This window comes from Bufo gargarizans, chromosome 5, assembly GCF_014858855.1.
Source record: "Bufo gargarizans isolate SCDJY-AF-19 chromosome 5, ASM1485885v1, whole genome shotgun sequence".
NCBI lineage: Eukaryota > Metazoa > Chordata > Amphibia > Anura > Bufonidae > Bufo > Bufo gargarizans.
Window position 1 is genome coordinate 387324793 of NC_058084.1, and position 21033 is coordinate 387345825.

Consider the following 21033-nt stretch of genomic DNA (forward strand, 5'->3'; position numbering starts at 1 on the left):
AGTGCCATTACAGCTTTCATCGGATCCAGGGATGCAAGTACCAACATGCATGCTAAGCCCACTATATACTTCTCCTGGAGCCAAAAGGGTACTGGTAGGTGCTATATAAGCGCACTTAGTTTTATACTGACTTTAAAACCAGCCTCCAGGGCATACTAACTGGTCAGGTGTGCATGACTGCTTGGAGATCACCACACCTCCAATATATACTACAAAGAAAAAATATATGGGGGATTCAGCCCGCACAACCCTATGCAAGTGCAGATTGCTATGGCGAAATACAGATACAAATGAAAAAACACAAAATGCAATCGCACTCTGCAACCAGCACTCTGCCCTGCCTTTATGCTGGATGTTGAATAAGACATTGGTGTACATTTTGGCCAAAGTGTAATAAGCCACTCACCACGTCAAGGTCGCCTTAATGAGTGGTCCCTAACACTAGTTCCTACCTGTTATGGGCCACGACAGCCACACAAAGTCCAGGGAGCGCAGGTACAGCATGCACGCCAAGTACAACCTGCTTTTAACCCCGTCCGGTGCCATTACAGCTTTCATCGGATCCAGGGATGCAAGTACCAACATGCATGCTGAGCCCACTATATACTTCTCCTGGTGCCAAATGGCTACTGGTAGGTGCTATATAAGCAGACTCGGTTTTATACTGACTTTAAAACCAGCCTCCAGGGCATACTAACTGGTCAGGTGTGCATGACTGCTTGGAGATCGCCATTGCCTCCAATATATACTACAAAGAAAAAATATATGGGGGATTCAGCCCGCACAACCCTATGCAGGTGCAGATTGCTATGGCGAAATATAGATACAAACGCAAAAACACAAAATGCAATCACACTCTGCAACCAGCACTCTGCCCTGCCTTTATGCTGGATGTTGAATAAGGCATTGGTGTACATTTTGGCCAAAGCGTAATAAGCCACTCACCACGTCAAGGTCGCCTTAATGAGTGGTCCCTAACACTAGTTCCTACCTGTTATGGGCCACGACATCCACACAAAGTCCAGGGAGCGCAGGTACAGCATGCACGCCAAGCAGCTTCTCCTCAACATGGGCCTAACAAAAAGCATGAATTGCGGTCATATTGGTCCACGAACCCAATTCATCACATGCCCATGTTCTCTGCTGCCATGTCCAGGACACGATTTGAGACCATCCTGCGTTTCCTGCACTTTAGTGACAACAGCACCTCTCGCCCCAGAGGCCACCCAGCTTTTGACCGGCTCCACATAATTCGGCCCCTCATAGACCACTTTAACACCAAATTTGCAGATTTGTATACCCCTGAGCAAAACATCTGCATACCATACATTTTACCGGGCGCCTTGGCTTCAAACAATACATCCCAAGCAAGAGCGCCCGGTATGGGGTCATATTGTATAAGCTCTGTGAAAGGGTCACAGGCTATACGCACAAATGTCGAGTCTATGAGGGTAAAGATCAGACCCTGGAGCCGGTCGGTTGCCCTGACTACCTGGGGAGCAGTGGGAAGACAGTCTGGGACTTGGTGTCACCCTTATTTGGTAAGGGGTACCATCTTTATGTGGACAATTTTTACACAAGTGTGCCCCTCTTCAGGCATTTGTTTTTAGAACAGATTGGCTGTTGTGGCACCATGCGACCTAGTCGCCGGGGCTTCCTCCAACGGCTCTTTACCACCCGTCTTGCAAGGGGGGAGAGGGCTGCCTTGTGTAACGAAGAACTGCTCGCGGTAAAATGGGAGAGACAAGCGTGACGTTTACATGCTCTCCTCCATTCACGCAGACACGACAATCCAAATTGAACGAGCAACTGGAGTCATTGAAAAGCCCCTCTTGGTCCACGACTATAATTTGCTCATGGGAGGGGTGGACTTCAATGACCAGATGTTGGCTCCCTATTTACTTTCCCGCAGAACCAGACGCTGGTATAAGAAGGTGTCTGTATATTTAATTCAATTGGCTCTATATAATAGTTTTGTTCTCTACAGTAAGGCTGGGAGAACAAGACCCTTCCTCAAATTTCAGGAAGAGATCATCGAGAACCTCCTGTATCCAGGAGGTTCCGTGGCCATAACCACCAGTGTAGTGAGCTTTCTAGATGAGCGACATTTCCCCAATGTCGTTGCTGGTACCTCAAACCAACCGCCACCCCGAAAAAAATGTGTCTGTAGCAGGAGTGGAATAATGCGTGACACCCGCTACCGCTATTTCTGTCCTGACTGCCCTAACCACCCTGCCCTATGCTTAGGGGAGTGTTTCCGGAAGTACCACACACAGGTACACTTAGCATAGGGATTGCGTCACACAGGACAGGCACACAGGGCTCTTAGGGCCATTTCACTCACAGTTGCTGCAAACCTCTCCTTTCACCTGGGACAAAGTGCATAATGTACTTCGCCACATCTCTGGGCGATTTGTGCTTTGCACATTGTCCCATGGGGAAGGAGAGGTTTGTCCTATAAAGGTAAAAAAAAGCAAAACAAAAAAAAAATCACTGGTAAGCAAAAAAGTCAATGTTCTGTTCCAAAAGTTTAATAAAGTTTATAAAAGTTAATGTTCTGTTCAAATGTTATTATAAAGTTAATGTTAATAAATTTATTGCGTTGCGGGCATTTTTTTTTTTTTTTTACCTTCTAGGTGGACCAACCGATGACCCAGCTGCAGCACTGATGTGCATTCTGACAGAAGCATTGCGCTGCTGTCAGATTACACAAAAGTCGGTGTATGTGGCGTTGCAAGACGAGATTTCTCCTCTGCAGTAAAAAATATATGTTTGCCGAGGCTTATGAGCTGAGGGGCGGTGTTCATATGCTTTGGCAAAGACTTTGTATATAAAAAAATAAATAAAAAATCAAGGCAATGATTTATTCATCCACATCGATTGATGTAAATGGAGAAATCGGGTTTGCCAGGGCATACGAGTTGAGTGGGTTTGGCTGTTGGACGGAGCTCCTATGTCCTGGCAGACGTCTTTCCCCTCCTTTTTTTTTTTTTTTGGCAGAGATTTTTTCATCCACATTGATCAATGCGAATGAAGAAATCTGTGCCGTTCATTTTTTCTTTCAGCCCAGAGGCTGAACGGAAAAAAAAAAATCTCATTACCCATATGCTCAATATAAGGAGAATAACAGAAACTCCTAATGCTGGCTATACGTGTAATGATTGCGGAGACCCTTAAATGCCAGGGCAGTACAAACACCCCACAAATGACCCCATTTTGGAAAGAAGACACCCCAAGGTATTCGCTGAGGGGAATATTGAGTCCATGAAAGATTGAACTTTTTGTCCCAAGTTAGCGGAAAGGGAGACTTTGTGAGAAAAAAAAATCAATTTCCGCTAACTTGTGCCCCCCAAAAAATCTTTTATGAACTCGCCATGCCCCTCATGGAATACCTTGGGGTGTCTTCTTTCCAAAATGGGGTCACATGTGGGCTATTTATACTGCTCTGGCATTTTAGTGGCCCTAAAGCGTGAGAAGAAGTCTGGAATCCAAATGTCTAAAAATGCCCTCCTAAAAGGAATTTGGGCCCCTTTGCCCACCTAGGCTGCAAAAAAGTGTCACACAAAAACATCATTTTCTGCTAACTTGTGCCCAAAAAAAAAAAAAAAAATAGGAACTGCAAAAAAGTGTCACACATGTGGTATAGCCGTACTCAGGAGAAGTTGAGCAATGTGTTTTGGGGTGTCTTTTTACATATACCCATGCTGGGTGAGAGAAATATCTCTCTAAAATGGCAACTTTGTATAAAAAAATTGGAAAAGTTGACTTTTAGAGAGATATTTCTCTCACCCAGCATGGGTATATGTAAAAATACACCCCAAAACACATTGCCCTACTTCTTCTGAGTATGGCGATACCACATGTGTGACACATTTTTGCAGCCTAGGTGGGCAAAGGGGCCCAAATTCTAAAGAGCACCTTTAGGATTTCACAGGGTATTTTTTACACATTTGGATTTCAAACTGCTTCTCACGCATTAGGGCCCCTAAAATGCCAGGGCACTATAAATACCCCACAAGTGACCCCATTTTGGAAAGAAGACACTCCAAGGTATTTCGTGAGGGGCATAGTGAGTTCATGGAAGTTTTTATTTTTTGTCACAAGTTAGTGGAATATGAGACTTTGTAAGGAAAAAGAAATCATAATTTTCCGCTAACTTGTGACAAAAAATAAAAACTTCTATGAACTCACTATGCCCATCAGCGAATACCTTAGGGTGTCTACTTTCCGAAATGGCGTCATTTGTGGGGTGTTTCTACTGTCTGGGCATTGTAGAACCTCAGGAAACATGACAGGTGCTCAGAAAGTCAGAGCTGCTTCAAAATGCGGAAATTCACATTTTTGTACCATAGTTTGTAAACGCTATAACTTTTACGCAAACTAATAAATATACACTTATTGCATTTTTTTTATCAAAGACATGTAGAACAATAAATTTAGAGAAAAATTTATATAGAAACGTAGTTTTATTTGAAAAATTTTACAACTGAAATTGAAAAATTTCACTTTTTTGCAAAAAATTCGGTAAATTTCGATTAATAACAAAAAAAAATTGAAAATGTCAGCAGCAGTGAAATACCACCAAATAAAAGCTCTATTAGTGAGAAGAAAAGGAGGTAAAATTAATTTGGGTGGTAAGTTGTATGACCGAGCAATAAACCGTGAAAGTAGTGTAGTGCAGAATTGTAAAAAGTGGTCTGGTCATTAAGGGGGTTTAAGCTAGGGGAGCTGAGGTGGTTAATTTTATTAAAAACACTTTTTTTTTACTTTTTTTTCTTTACTTTATTTCTGATGTTCCTTTTTGGGGGTCTGATCCCCTCTGCAATGCGTTACAACACATCTGTATTGTAATGCATTGCCTGTTAGTGTATGACACTGAGTCATACACTAACAGGTTGCCTAAGAGACCCAGCCTGAGGCTGGATCTCCTCGGCTCCCCTAGAAGACAGGTCCCGATGCCGTGCAAGGCATTGGGCAGCCTCTGCACGGCATCGGTCTGCCTTCTGACACATCGAGTCCCCGCCACAGCAGTGCAGGGACTCGATGCGCTCACTCAAACACAAACCGCTTCTATGCCGCGGTCAGCGGCATAGAAGGGGTTAATCCGCTGTGACCCCCCTCGGCATTGACCCAGGGTGCCTGCTGATTGATTTCACTTCGGTGAGCGGTGATCGGAAATACACAGGGTGTACAGGTATGCCCTGTGTCCTTAAGTACCAGGACATCAGGGCATACCTGTACGCCCTATGTCCCCAAGAGGTTGAAATATAAATTGCACCCTTGTGGGCAGCGTACTGTCTCCTGTTTTTATTTTCTGTAGCTGATTGGACTTTTGTTAAAGAGCATCTGTCAGCAGATTTGTACCTATGAAACTGGCTGACCTGTTACATGTGCACTTGTCGGCTGAAGGCATTGGTGTTGGTCCCATGTTCATATATGTCTGCATTGCTGAGAAAAATGAAGTTTTAATGCATGCAAATGAGCCTTGAGGAGCAACAGGAGCATTACTGTAACTGCTTTGCCCTCTGTACTTTGACTGCCGGGCAGTGAAAACGTCATCATGTCTGAATAACTTGAAACCGACAAGTAATAATAAATAAATAAAAACTCTGAAGATCAGCTAATAAAAATCAGACATTGCTTTTGAATTGTGGTTCAGAATAATAGAATAATTTATAAAACAAATTAATGAAACTGACCTGGACAAAATGACGGTACCCTTAGAAAACATTGAATATAATTTGAACATAAGGACATGTTAAATTAAGGTGTGTCCTGTAATTAGCATCACAGGTGTCTTTAAACTTGTAACCAGTTAGTCTATTTATTTAAAGGGCAAAAAGTAGTCAGTGTGCTATTTGGTATCATGGTGTGTACCACACTGAACATGGACCAAAGAAAGCTAAGGATAGAGTTGTCTCAGGAGATTAGAAATAAAATTATAAACAAACTTATCAAAGGTATAGGCTATAAGACCATCTCCAAGTAGCTTGATGTTCCTGTTACTACAGTTGCACATATTATTCAGAAGTTTAAGGTCTACGGGACTGTAGACAACCTCCCTGGACATGGCTGCAAGAGGAAAATTGATGACAACGTGAAGAGACCGATAAAACCAATGGTAATTAAGGAGCCCAAAACAACTTCCAAATAGATTAGAGGCGAACATCAAGGTACATGGTGTATCCAGATGACTGAGAAGGAAACCGTTGTTGAAAGCAATTCATAAAAATGTGAGACTGGATTTTGACAAAATGCATATTGAGAAGCCACAAAGCTTCTGGGAGAATGTCCTTTGGACAAATGAGACAAAACTGAAGCATTTTTGTAAGTCAAATCAGATCCATGTTTACATATGCAAAAATGAAGCATATAAAGATAAGAACATTGTACCTACTGTGGTTGTGCACCAAAATATTAAGTTACTGGTACTATCATTTTTATCCAAGCTAGTTTCATTATTTTGTTTTATAATTTATTGTGTTGAACCACAATTCAAAAGCAATGTCTGATTTTCATTAGTTGATTTTCAGTAAATTTGTATTTATTATAACTTTTGTCAGTTCAACGTTATTTCAGTGACTGTTGTGGGTTTTTCTTTCTTTAACCTAAGGGTAACAACAATTATGTCCATGTGTGAAGGTTTTTGGTGGAATTTTTCAGCATTTTTTCATTTTAGTGGCATTTTTTGCAGCATTTCAGCACATTAGCGTTTTATTTGTTGTTTTTTTGCTACTAGTGTTTTGTTCATTTTTTTTGTCTTTTTTCATTCTTTTTAAAAACACAGGGTATTGTAGTTGGTTTTAGTTTTTTTTTATAAATCACTATAGGGGGAAGTAAAAAAAACAAAAACAGTGGCATGTCTATTTGCATAAATATAATTGATTGCACTGTGGTTAAGAAATGACAATCTTTTGTTAAATGAATATTATTTAGCTTTCCATCACTTCATTTGTTCATATTTTGCATTAGGAATTTTAGGTGCAGTGACACTTGTAAACACATAGCAATATACAAAGAAATATACAGTATCCATGATACGGCTAAGTGCATATAAAATGAAAAGCACAGATGATCTGGCTAAGTAGAACTCACACATATTGGTGTCAGCATTTGTTAGTTAATATAATACAGCCTCATGAATAGTAATGTTTGACAGCTAAGAAAAAAATGGCTTTTAAAAGCTGAATAATGGTGCTTAGTTCCAGACTGCCGGTCAGTTGATATACTATACGTGAGAGCAAAAATATGCTTTGTGACACAGCTACCGTTCCTTGATATTTTGAGATTTGCTAGTGTAGATGTATTATCATTAGTAAATGTCATATTAATTTTATATATATATATATATATATATATATATATATATATATTAAGAAGTAGAAAAAGATACAGTGTATATATTGCTTTATATAAAAATAAAAAAATTAACAAATTATATTTAACCACTAGAAGCAGGTAGGTGAGGAAGGTGGTGAGAAGTGGTGTGAGGGAGTTGAAAGTAAAGTAGCAGTAGTGTGATGTTCAGACAGTTTCTGTGCATCCACGCGGATCACAAAGAAGCTGTGTCTATCAGTTATATTCCATAGGGAGTTGCCGAGACTGGAGATCTGAGTCCAGGCTGCCTATATGGCAGTAGCCACTGGCGATGGGTACTACTAAATATATACCGTATTTTTCGCCCTATAAGACGCACAAAGTGGGAGGAAAATGGCAGTGCATCTTATGGGACGAATGTTTTGCCATTTACACTGATACACCGCCGACTGCATGCTGCACAGTGTGGCCGGCGTGTGTATCAGCGAGGGGGGGCTGGGGGACAGCATCTAGTTTTGTAATGGCAGTGGGGCCCGGTGCAGTCACTGTATTCTATTGCACTGGGCCCCGCTCATTGTACTAATCATATCTACTGTAACTGCAGGCAATGTTTAACTATACAATATGTTCGATTCAGCAGCCTGTACTTACGAGCATAGCAGGCAGGAGGCTGGGCAGGCGGGAGGGCGGGCACTGGCAGCGTAACTTCCTACGTCACGTGCCTGCTCCGCCCACTTTATGAATGAAGCAGGCGCCGCAGGCACGTGACTTAGTGAGTTACGCTGCCAGTGCCCGCTCGCCTGACCAGCCTCCTGCCTGCTATGCTTGTAAGTACAGACTGCTGGATCGAACATATCCTATAGTTAAATGAGCGGGGCCCGGTGCAATAGAATACAGTGACTGCACCGGGCCCCCGCTGCCATTAAAAAACTAGTGTAGATGTCACCCCCCACCCCCTGTATTGGGGGTCATTCACAGTGGCTGACACTGTTATGGGGGGGAAGATCTGTGGATGTCAAATAGCATAAGATGCTATTTATCTGTCATCCACAGATCCCCCCATAGCAGTGTCATACCATCCACAGATGCCCCCATAACAGTGCCATCCACAGACGCCCCCATAACAGTGTCAGCCACAGACCCCCATAACAGTGTCAGCCACAGACCCCCATAACAGTGCCAGGCACAGACCCCATAACAGTGCGTCATCCACAGATCCATTGTCTGAAGTAAAAAAAAAAAAGTGGCTTGGGGCGTGGGGATGTTAAAGTAAAATAATTTAAGAATAATTACTTACCTGTTAGCTTTGTCTGCAGCGATCACGTGTGGTGATGGTGATGATGCACTGTAAACAAAATATGACTGGTGGAATGGAGCAGTGGCGCTGGAGGAAGAGATTTAACACGTCAGTAATGGTTATTATGAAGGTGGCATGGTCAACATGCAAACAAGAAGAAATTGTTGGGCTACTACATAGGATACTTGCCTGCTATAACTCCAGATACCACCAAGTACTACAGCTGATGCACACTTGCTTGCAGTATTCTTGATTTAACCAGGGTGGGTAAAAGTTGAATGATGGGTCCCCAAGTTTCGAAATATTTTATGACTTAGGACTCTTTTTGTAAAGAGGAGTCCACCCATTCTATTCTCAACAAGAAAGTTAGCTTTTCCACGAAAACCCAAAAGGAGATGATGTCTGGCTTCAATCAGGTTTAGAAAATGGTTTTGCATGCAGCAACGGAAATGTAGAACATAAGTCACTTTTGCAGCTGAAGGGGCCTCCAATGACAATGATACTTGACCATTATTTTACCCTGTAAAGATATCTCCAAGCAAGAGATGACTGAGATTTATTTTAGCACGAAGGATTATCAGAATGTCATCCGTTTTGACCATGCTGACAGCAATAGTTAGGGGCTGGGGACAGCAGCACAGTTTGTGGGGCTTTAGTCATCAGGAGTAGAGTAAATATGCACTTTTATTCTGCTAGATTCTGCTTAAACAAGTGCACTGGAGGTGACATTCTGCATTGGAAGCACTTGCTGGAATAGAAACCTACAGAATAAAACTTTATATTCTCACTACTGCTGATGATAAAAGTGCCACAAAAGGTATGTTTGTTCTGCTCACTTTAGCCCCTACCTAACGCTGTCAGCACTTTAGCGTGAACAAAACTGCTGCCAGATTCCCTTTAAGCTTAGTGTAAGCTCTGGATCATGCAAAGCCCATCTATTCATTATCGAGTTGATTTTACACACTCATATTTGGCACAAGTGAGAAGAGAGCAATTAGTAAGGGCCATCACTGTCCAAATAGTTTCTAGCGCACAAGGGGTATTTATTTGCAGGGAATAGGTGTGGCCAAATATTAGGTGATCTAAACATTGACTAAAGGTACACCAGATTTATCAGCCAACATCACCCACTTTGATAAATCTGTCGAGATTGAGACTGTCAAGCCTAAAGGCCCCTTTACAAGGACCAATGAACAGAGCAATTATTGGAAAGAAGTGTTCCTAGGAAAGCTCATTCCCGATAATTGCCCTGTATAAAGATGCCACCAATCAGCTGATGAATGAGCATTGGGTGAGAGCATCATTGGTGCTGTCACGTAAATCATTGTTCCTGGCAACCAAATCATGTTGTCTAATCAGGGATTTGCTGTCCAGAAACAATGATTCAATATGGAGATGAATGACTGCAGCAGCAATCCCTCATTCCCATACAGCAGAGGTGATTGCGGTATGTAAAGGCAGCTCTCATTTCCCATTATTTCTTATTGTTCCCAATAATTGCCCACCTTGTCAGCCCTTGTAAAGGGGTTTAAGTTTACACTTTCTAAAAAGTATTAGAAAATCTGCCCTATTATTTCAAATCTACAGACGGAAATCTCTTCAATGAAAACAAAATTACAGGGTATATCCCAGCAGATTTGTACTTGTGAAACTAGCTGTCCTGTTCCATGAGCACTTGGCTGCTGAAGGCATCTGTGTTGGTCCCATGTTCATATTTGCCCGTATTGTTGAGAAAAATGATGTTTTAATGTATGTAAATGAGCCTCTTGAAGCAACAGGGGCGTTGCCGTTACACCTATATGATCTCTGTGCAACTGCCACGCCCTAAGCACCTTGACAGGGCCTGGCAGTGTAAACGTCATCACACCTGGTCCTGTCAATCAAAGTGCAGAATATGTTTTGATATATGCAAATTAGCCTCTAGGAACAACAGGGGCGTTGCCATTACACCTAGAGGCTCTGCTCCATCTCCTCTTTGATTGACAGGGCCAGGCAATGTAAACGTCATCACCCCTGGCCCTGTCAATCAAAGTGCTGAGGGCATAACAGTTGCAGAGAGAGCAGAGCATCTGTGTGTAATGGCAATGCCCCTGTTGCTTTCAGACGCTTATTTACATATATTAAAACATTATTTTTCTCAGCATGGGACCAACACAGATGCCTTCAGCTGCCAAGTGCACATGTAACAGGTCAGCCAGTTTCATAGGTACAAATCTGCTGACAGATGCCCTTTAAATACAATCTCCTAAAACTGAATGAGTAGTTGTTAGGGTACTTTCACACTAGAGTTATCCTTTTCCGGCATTGAGTTCCATCCTAGGGGCTCTATACTGGAAAAGAACTGATCAGTTTTATCCTAATGCATTATGGAGAGCAATCCGTTCAGGATGCATCAGGATGTCTTCAGTTCAGTCTTTTTGCCATTTCAGGACGGAGAAAATACCGCAGCATGCTGCGGTTTTATCTCCGTCCATAAAGACTGAACACTTTCCGGAATGCCGGATCCAGCATTAATTTACATTGAAGTGTATTAGTGCCGGATACGGCATTAAGTGTTCCGGCAAAACGGATCTGGATGACACCGGAGAGACAGATCCGGCATTTTAATGCATTTGTCAGACGAATCCGTCTGACAAATGCCATCAGTTTGTATACGTTTTGCCGGATCAGGCAGGCAGTTTCGGAGACGGAACTGCCTGCCGGAATCCTCTGCCGCAATTGTGAAAGTACCCTTAGTTTGGTAACATTTCATACAGAGCCTGATTCAATGGCTTGGCTTATATTGTAATGTGTATGGAAAAATGCTTCCACTGGTTAAGAGCTATTGAGATTCCCCCCCCCCCCCCCAAAAAAAAAAAAACACATTTGATGAACAAACCACTAATAATTCTGGTATATAATTGACACACAATAACATTGATGAACACACAACCCATTTAAGGGGTTATCCAACCCCTATAATGCCTCCCCAAATGATTGTACTTACCTCGCTCCCTTGCACCGCGTCACTTCTGATGACCGCACAGCCGCCCGCGCTGCATCTCCCCGTTGCGCAGATGAAAACATAGCCCATGTCAAATCTGTTAAGTTGACACTAGTGCCATAGCGTGGGTTGCCCACACTCAGGGCAAGCCAAGTATTGCGCCCCCCCCAACCTGTGGCCATGCCCCTTTTTACAGATAATGTAGTATGTATCATTTGCAGTCATACGTAACACCACAGATAACACAATGCAGGGATCTCAAGTCTCCCGGACGTTCAGGGAGTCTCCCGCTATTAGATAGCGGCTCCCAGACGCCCGCAAGTGAAACAATATATCCCAGAAAGGTTTACTCGCAGTAAACCTTTCCGGCAACCTGTAGCAGTGTCCCCTTCTCGGCGTGCACACAGTGCAAGAAGAAGCCGATGCCAGCAGTCCGCAACGACGCATCAGGCTGAGCCTGTGCGCACGAGCTGGATCTCAAATCGGGAGGAGGGGGAGGGAGGGAAAGGCGGCACTGAGGAGTAGAAGGCGGCGCTGGGCACGAACGGCGATGCGTGCAGCCGGGCACCATGCATCCACAGACCTCCCCTGCTTGGGCACCTTAATTCAATGATTGACAGGTTAGTAAAACCTGTTTTTCCGCAGAATAAAGCCACAAATAGCTTTTATAAGGCCACCTTAGAAATCAGAATGCTACCCTGGACATGAGCATATGTTTAGCTCACAGGGCTTATAGGTGGTGACAGAATCCCTTTAATCATATTCATAAATATGATAATTTGGGGCAGGGTAATGAGCCCAGTCCTCCACACCATAGAGCAAAGTGTGCAGATACTGCATATGTTTGGAAAATGCAATAAAAAGTTTGTGAAAGAAAAAAAAATTAAAAAAATCCCGGAAATGAGAAGTGCACCTCCCTGAATTGAGTTTTTGCAGGTTGGGATGTCTGCACAATGATAACTCTGAGTACAGATAATGTAGTGGGTGTGAGCCCCCAGAATTCAAAACACTCACAGTGTGACCTGAAGTCTGGGGCCAGGCTGCTACAGTGTGGGCCAAATTCTATATCCACCCTCCCATCACTACATAACATACAGGGTAATACAGCACACATACCTCTTACATCCAGTGACGTCTTCTTTTAAGTAGATGTTCTCTTTCCTCATCTTATCCTTCCAGGCCTTCAGACCAGACCACCATTCAGCCATTTCTCGTCTCTGCAGTTTGACCAAAAAAATCTTAGTATACTACTTTCAATCATCCTCCCATCTTCTGGACAATTCATCCTACCACCCCCAATACTGTGCCGCTTTGCTCCCCAATACTATATTGCAGAAACAGATAAACTCCCTGATAATACTAGTACCACGCAGATAATGCCCCTTCAATAATTATTGCCACACAGTGCCCTAAAATAACTGTGCCCAGTAAATAGTACCACTGACACTAACAGTGTAAACATAACGTTCCCCAAAAATAATTGTGGTAAGCTGATACTGTGCCAAGGTGCCCCACAGTAATTGTGCTCCCCAAAGTCCCATTAATAGTAATAATTCTCTAATAGAGCACACATAGTAGTAATAGTGCTCCTACAGTGCCCCCAACATGTCCCCACTGTGCCCCAAAAGTAATAATGCTCCCATAGTGCCAATACTAGTAATTATGTTCCCCATAGACCCCCAGTAGTAATAAAGCCCATCATAATGCCCCCAGTAGTAATAATTCTCCTTATAATGTGCCAGTGCAAAAAATGCACCCTTTTAATGCCCCAGGTTGAGCTAATGTCCTCATAGTGCCCCCATAATGTGCCAGTATAAAATACCCCTATATAGTGCCCCAAGTAAATGCCCCCATAGTGCTCCTCTCCCCCATTCCTCCTAGTGCCCCCCCATAATGTACCAGTATAAAATGCCCCATATATAGTGCCCCAGTAGATGCCATCAGCGCCCCCCATAATTTGCAAGCATAAAATACCCCTTCTTAGTGCACCCCATAGATGAGCCCATAGTACTCCTCTCTCCCCTTCTTTATAATACCCACCATAATGTGTCCCAGTATAAAATGCCCCTATAAAGAGCCCCCCCATATAAAATACCCCTTTTTTGTGGCCTTAGTAGAAGCCCCCATAGTGTTCCTCTCCCCCTTCCCCCATAGTGCCCCCCATATAAAATACCCCTTCTTTGTGGCCTCAGTAGATGCCCCCATAGTGCCCCCAATAATGTGCCAGTTAAAAGTGCCCCCATAGTGCCACCCAAGAATGTGCCAGTAAAAAGTGCCACCAATAATGTGCTAGTAAGAAGTGCCCCCATAGATGCCGCCCCCACAGTTCCCCCCAATAAAGTTCCAGTAAGAAGTTTCCCCATAGATGCCCCCCAATCATGTGCCAGTAAGAAGTGCCCCCATAGATGCCCCCCCAATCATGTGCCAGTAAGAAATGCCCCCATAGATGCCCCCCAATCATGTGTCAGTGATCGCCTCCCTTTGACTAATTGGCAGTGCGGCCCTGCTGGCTCCCCCTGGAGTTTTGCACCCAGGGCAACGACCCCCCTGGCCCCCCAACGCTACGCCACTGATTGACACAGTGGTTTCACACCCCCTGCCATAACACCCATCAAATATTTTATTTAGATATCATCCAACACTAGCTAGAAGGTATGGTTCCCCAGAAAAAAGGGGAGTAAACAAGTATAGAACCTCATCATAGCCAAAAACCACAGAGCTCCTGAACCCGACCTGAGCCCCTGCCCAGGACTTGAGCCCCTCCTTTCAGCTCCCCTGCCTCGAGATACTTCCCCTTACACAGCAGGCCAGCATATCAGTGGCTTCATAGCTGCCCATCCTGAGTCTTGACAAACAGTTGTGCTCTCTGCTGGGTGCTGGGCTAGCCATTCAGTATTAGCACTGATAGCAGAGCCTGCTGCTGATAGCTGCTAGCTTAGCGCCCAGTAGAGAAACTTTAGTGAGCCATGCGACAGCAGCATCACCACTCCAGCAGCATCACCACTCCACTCAAGTGCTATGAATTTCTGCCCTACACAGCCGAACCCAGTAGTTCAGCATATGGAGAGAGCAATGTAACATACTAACAGCAGCAGGCACAGTGCATATGGGGGTATGGAACACTATATAATACACAGCAGCAGGCACAGTTCATAGAGAGTATGGCACAATATATAATATGCAGCATGCACAGTGCATGGGGGAGTTATGGCACTCTATATAGAACACAGCAGCAGTCACAGGTTATGGGGATATAGCACACTATATAATACACAGAAGCAGTGAGTTTATGGCGGTATGGCACACTATATAATACGCAGCAGAAGGGACAGTTCATGGGGGGTGGCACATTATATAATATGCAGCAGCAGGCACAGTTATTTGGGGGTTATGGCACAGGCAGCAGCAGTCACAGTTTACAGAAGAGGGGTATGGCACACTATATGATACGCAGCAGTGAACACACTAACTTGTCCAGTTCGGACCTGAGTGAGCAGTGTCACTACGCCAGTCCAGCGCTGTGAAAATTTGCCCCGGGTCCTGACTGCTGCACTTTTCAAAATTGACAGCTACACAGCAGTGCGGTATGTTAGCATTGGGAGGGAGCAGGGTAATACACTAACAGCAGCAGGCAAAGGTCATGGGGGTATGACACACTATATAGTCCACAGCAGCAGGCATAGTTCATGGGCGGGGGATATGACACACTATATAATATGCTTCAGCAGGCACAGTTCATGGTGAGTTTGGGACACTGTATAACACACAGCAGCAGGCATTGTTCATGGGGGGCATAGCACACTATATCATACACAGCACTAAGTTCATGGGGGGTTGGTACACTATATAATAACCAGCAGGCAGAGTTCATGGGGGTATGGCACACTATATAATATGCAGCAGCATGCATAGTTCATGGGGCAGGGAGATGGACCGGGGGCAAGTACTGGACATAACCAGTGACAGGTAGTGGGAGGGTCTAGACATGGTGCATTGTGGTCCAATTCAGAGTATTGCTATGCAGCTCAATTAGTTCTATATTTTCCTTTGACAGCAAGGGTTATTAACCCCGTCCTGCCCTCCACCACAGAAGTACATAGCAGCAGTAAGGCAGTTAGCGAAAGCAATGATGGCACTGGCACAGAAATTGTAGCTGTGGCATCAACTGCCATTCCAGCTGGCACCAACTCTAACAGCAAACTGTTTAACTCCTAGTCCTTAGATGGCATCTATATCGTTAGAGAATAGGGGAGGAGACTCCCTCTCTTACCCCATCATCGCCCACCCTCTGTGCAGAGTAATCAAGAAGTTGCAATAGGTTTATCACAGGCAACACCCAGTCTGAACAGTAACTCAGTCAATTGAATAGGTACATCCACATGGGTAATTCTCTGCACAGCCAATGGATAGAAAATTGTGACTTGTTCTATATTTGCCCATTTTTTACCACAAGACTTATTCATTCAAATGAATGGGTGTGTGGGAGAAATGGTCATTTTAAAACTCACGTTTTTTCTGTTGTTTGTCTACAAAGGGCCTAAAGGAAATGGGTGATTTATTTACATTGAATCATAATTTATTAAAGTAAACCCCTTAATCGAATTCTAGATAACCCCTTTAATAGTGTGTGCTGACATAAATATCTGAGAATTTGCAAAGCAGGAAGATTGAGGAGTGGTGAATAGGTAGGAAAATAAATCCTACTGCCTACAATACAGGGTTCAGTTCCACATAACAACTAGGACTATTCACAGCTCCTCACTGCTGCAGGTGAAGGACTGTCATAAGAAGTGTGAAATTCTCATTATTCATCGCTTCTGTTACCCTATAGAGGTTTTCGTGCAAGGGCTATTTCTAAACTAAAGCAATCCTCTCATCTATCTGAGGCCAGCCTTCTATAGGTTAGTAAATATGTTTATTTCCGTAAAAGAAAAATTCTTAATTCTTTCGAGCAGCAGGCACTTTACCTATTGTCTTGTCTTCTCCTGTTTACTAATATTGTTTGTGTACCTGCCTTTAAACAGATCCCTGGTCAGACCTTGCTCTGCTTGGTTTAATTGGGGATAAGTCCTTGATTGGCTACCCTTCTTTTAAATGATCATGCTTTCTGCTCTTTAATTGCTGGGTATAGCGTGACCTCAGTGCATTTGTATCCAGAATCCTTAGCATTCCTTATATCTTGTTCCTAGCCTAGATTTCTCCATGTCAATGTAGCTTGTTTTTTTTCTTTTAAGTGCTTCAAGGCCTTAGTTCTAGCCTTGAAGTTTGATGTTTTCCTTTGGATTCTGATAATTGTCTGTTTGCTGAGTTTGTTTGCCTCTGTATCCTAATTGTTACTTATTGTCTTGCTGGAGTCAGAATTGCAGATTAAGGCCAGTTTGTGTCAGTGTAATTTATTTCTGTTCACCAGCATTCATCAGCTCTTATCTATATACCAACTCTCACGGACGTTTCCGCGACAGGTGGCAGGAGATCGGTGAGACTGGCGACACGTGGTTTGATCTGACATGTCTTCTGTTTGGATCAAATGATGTCTGTGTTGCTTCTGGTGCTCGCCACACCTTCTTTCCCCAGGTGTGGCTATTCTGGTCATTTAACCCTTTCTATTTATTGTTGTTTCTCCCACTATGCTTGCCTATTGGTCCTTTTTAATGTCCATTGCTTCCACCAGTTCACGTTTTGAATTTAGATGCATTTTTTCGTACAGTTTTTCTGTATCCAAAATGAATTATCTTTCTCTTCTCTGTAAGTTTCACTCCTGCTTTTGTTCTTTACATGAGAAGAAAAAAAACAACATACAAATTTCAGTGCTTATACAGCTCCTACACAAACCACAACCACTCTAATAAATAACATTAGGTAAATCTTCAAGAAAATACCAGAATTGTCAAACCGCTATTCTGGGAAAAACTAATATATACAGAGCACCCATAACTGTATTGTGCTGTTCCTTTGTTATTTTTCTTAGAAATGTATGAATAAACTGGCATTAGGTTGTTGGAGGTACTTCCCTACAACATCTGACACTGTCTAACCAGGGCTGATACTACATGCATTATGCTAGTTAATTCTTGAATTGGGCAAGATATTCATATACAATATTGTAAATTGTTATGCTAAGAGTCAACATATGACCATAAACATTGTTTTCTAGTGCAATTATAAAAAGGTTTTTTTTTCTATATGTTTGTAGTGCTTCTGCAACTTTTCATAGAGTTGCTCTCTATATGGGTAGTACAATCCTTCTGGAGAGGGGGGGCGGAGCCAGCAAGCCACGGTGTAGGACGTTTCTGCCGGAGCTCCTCACCACTAACCCAGCTTCTTTTGCTTATAATCGAGTGGACACAGATTCAAGATGGGGAAAACCTTGCGAGACAGAGAAGGTGCATCAGGGAACACCCTGAAGATGAAAAAGACGCAGGGTGACCAAACAAAATACCTTAACAGGGGATCCTCCTCGCACCCTGACGGAGGCAAAATGGCGCGCGAGGCGCGAATCAATTCAGAGAGAGAAGGAGCTGACTCAGAGGCCGACAGCTCGGATGCTGAGACATACACCAGAGGTGATGCGGACTCCCTCCCTCTCACCCGCGGCTTTTTGCAGCAATCCTTGGCCCAAGCCCTCTCACCGGTCATGAAAGAACTTTCGGACATAAAGTCTGAGTTTCAACAGCTCGGCCATCGGGTCGAACATCTGGAAGACAGCCATGACCTCCTTATCCAGCATGAGAAAGGAGTTCACGATCATCTGACAGCCATGTCTAAAATGATTAACACAGCCTTCTTCAACCTGGAGGACCAGGAAAACAGAGGCCGGAATAAAAATGTTCGGCTGCGGGGTATATCCGAATCAGTGCAGGCTGAAGACCTGACGGACACGGTCCGTTGCCTATTTGCCACCTTTGTGGGCGAGGAACAGGCTGCCGCCATTACTATTGAAAGGGCCCATAGAGCTCTCAGGCCCAAACCTGCCGCGGGAGAACCACTTAGAGACGTTGTATGTGCCCTGATGAACTTTCTGGACACAGCTGCCGTCTTGAGAGCGGCAAGAGAGAGAGGAGACACCACTCTAGATGGACATAAGTTACTTTTATTTCAGGAACTGGCGGCAAGCACATTGGCCAAGCGCAGGAACTTGCGCCCGTTGACCTCGCTATTGAGGGACAAAAAGCTGCCGGTCAGATGGCTCTTCCCTTTCGGCCTGTGCACTTCGATCGGGGGGAAGCAATATACTGTGAGAACCCCGGAGGACTTACCGCCTGTTTGGGAGGCCTTGGGAACCGAGGCCCTGGACATTCCGTCTTGGCTCCCCTGCAATCCGACACCGGACCTCCCCAGTCTGCCACAGCCGGAGGAATGGCGTCTGGCGCAGAAGAAAAAAACGCTGAAGAAAAGGGCCTATTGAAATGCTTCCATCCGAAGATAAAGGAGCGATCTTTGCAATGAAGAGAGACTTTGAGGTTCGTCGCCATTGAAACCGTACGGCAGTACCTCCATCTGGCGAAGGTTCTATCTAGCCCAGTGCCTTTTTATGGGGTAGATCTCTCTTCCTTCTCTGTTATTTCTAATGGCCGCCTAGCTTTTATTTACTGCCGCTACAACCCTTACGCACTTCATCCTATTTCCTTACTTTCCCTCTGCCCCTACATCCTTCCCCCCCTCCCACATGCCTCTCCTGTGCCCGATTCATCTCCTACACTCTCCTCATCACTCTTGGGCTGCTTTTCATTCAATCATATGCTGGCGGCTCCCCACAAGATTTACCCAATCCACATGTGATTGGAGTCCAAAGAGACAGATATATGTTAAAATTGCGGAGCGCTTATCCTGACTGCGGTTTCATGCTTATGCTCCTTATTGCTTCACATATATGTCCACCTTATGCCTTCACTTTGTTGGGATTAGTGTGTGGGGCCTGGTTTTTGGGTACTTCCACACTAATTCCCCCTCCCCTAACAAGGTTTTTAACCTCCTAGGTAGTTACTGTAGTTTGAATTTACTGCAGAGCACAATCTTTATATTTCATTTTGTGTGTTTTTGTTTTTCTGTTGCCCTGTGTCACCCTCTGATCAGTGCTCCAGAGCAGATTTACAAAATGTCACCATGTCTGATTTAAACATGAACACCCCGCAAAAGAGGAGTCAAATTTACCATCTTCTCCGTAAAGAAGGGGCTGACTTGGTTCTTTTACAAGAGACCCACTTCAGGCACCTACACGTGCCTAACGTAATAAGTAAAACCTTCCCTGTGTGGCATCACGCCGCGTACTCCTCAGCAGCCACAGGGGTTTCAATAGGCTTTGGGCAGAATTTCCCCTTCACTTTGGTATCTAAACTGGTGGACCCTGATGGCCAGTGCCTATTTTTGAAAGGCAAGGTAGCGAATTCCATGTTCACGCTAGTTAATCTCTACGCCCCGAATAGTGGCCAGTTCACCTGGATACTCCACACTCTTGATGTCCTGAAGACCTTTAGGGAAGGACACCTTGTCCTAGGAGGAGACCTCAGTCTCACACTTGATTCTTCTAAAGATTCAACCTCTATAGGCCGTCCTCCCTCCAAAAAGCAAATGAGAAGGCTCCTTCTCACACTCACAGATCTCGGGGTTTCGGATGTCTGGCGCATTCTGCACCCAGAGGATAAGGACTACACTTTCCACTCGCGGACACATAACACATATCAACGTCATGATTACCTTTTTTTAACTAACCTATTGCTACCCTCAGTTTCAGAGGCTAGTATTGGGAACATTGTTGTTTCTGATCATGCGCCGGTGAGTGTGAGATTTTTATGCTATTCCTCCGAAATCCTGGGTCTGGAGATTGAACGAGACGATTCTGGAGGACGATTCGCACAGACGGGCTGTAGAGCAATGTCTCAAAAATTATTTTAGGGAAAATGCCGGAGGTCTAGTTAGCGGGACGACTTTATGGGAAGCACATAAGGTGGTGGTCAGAGGGGAGCTCATTAGTTTGGGCTCCAGAGTCAAGAGAAATAGGCAGAAACAACTAGACTCCCTCCTTCAACAGATCTCCACACTTGAAACCTTGCACAAGAGGGCGAGATCTGATGAGGTCTTAGAATCGCTTAAACAATTGAGACACGAGGTTACCGACTTGCTAAACGTGCGAGCGGCTAGGGCACTAAAGACGTTACGTTTCAAGCAATATTTGCATGGAAACAGAGGCTCTAAATTAGTCTCTAACCTTCTGAAGGGCCGAAGGAATAGATCCTTTATTTCAGCGATCAAATCGTCCTCGGGCTCCCGACTTATCAATACCCCCGCGAAAGCTCAAGAGTTCTGCTCCTTCTATTCAACTCTGTATAATCTCCCGACGCCCCTCAATGGTCAGCAGCTTGATGAACATATTGGAGAGTTCTTAGGCTCTATTGACATCCCGAAGCTAACCGCAAATGACGTACGGGGACTGCTTTTG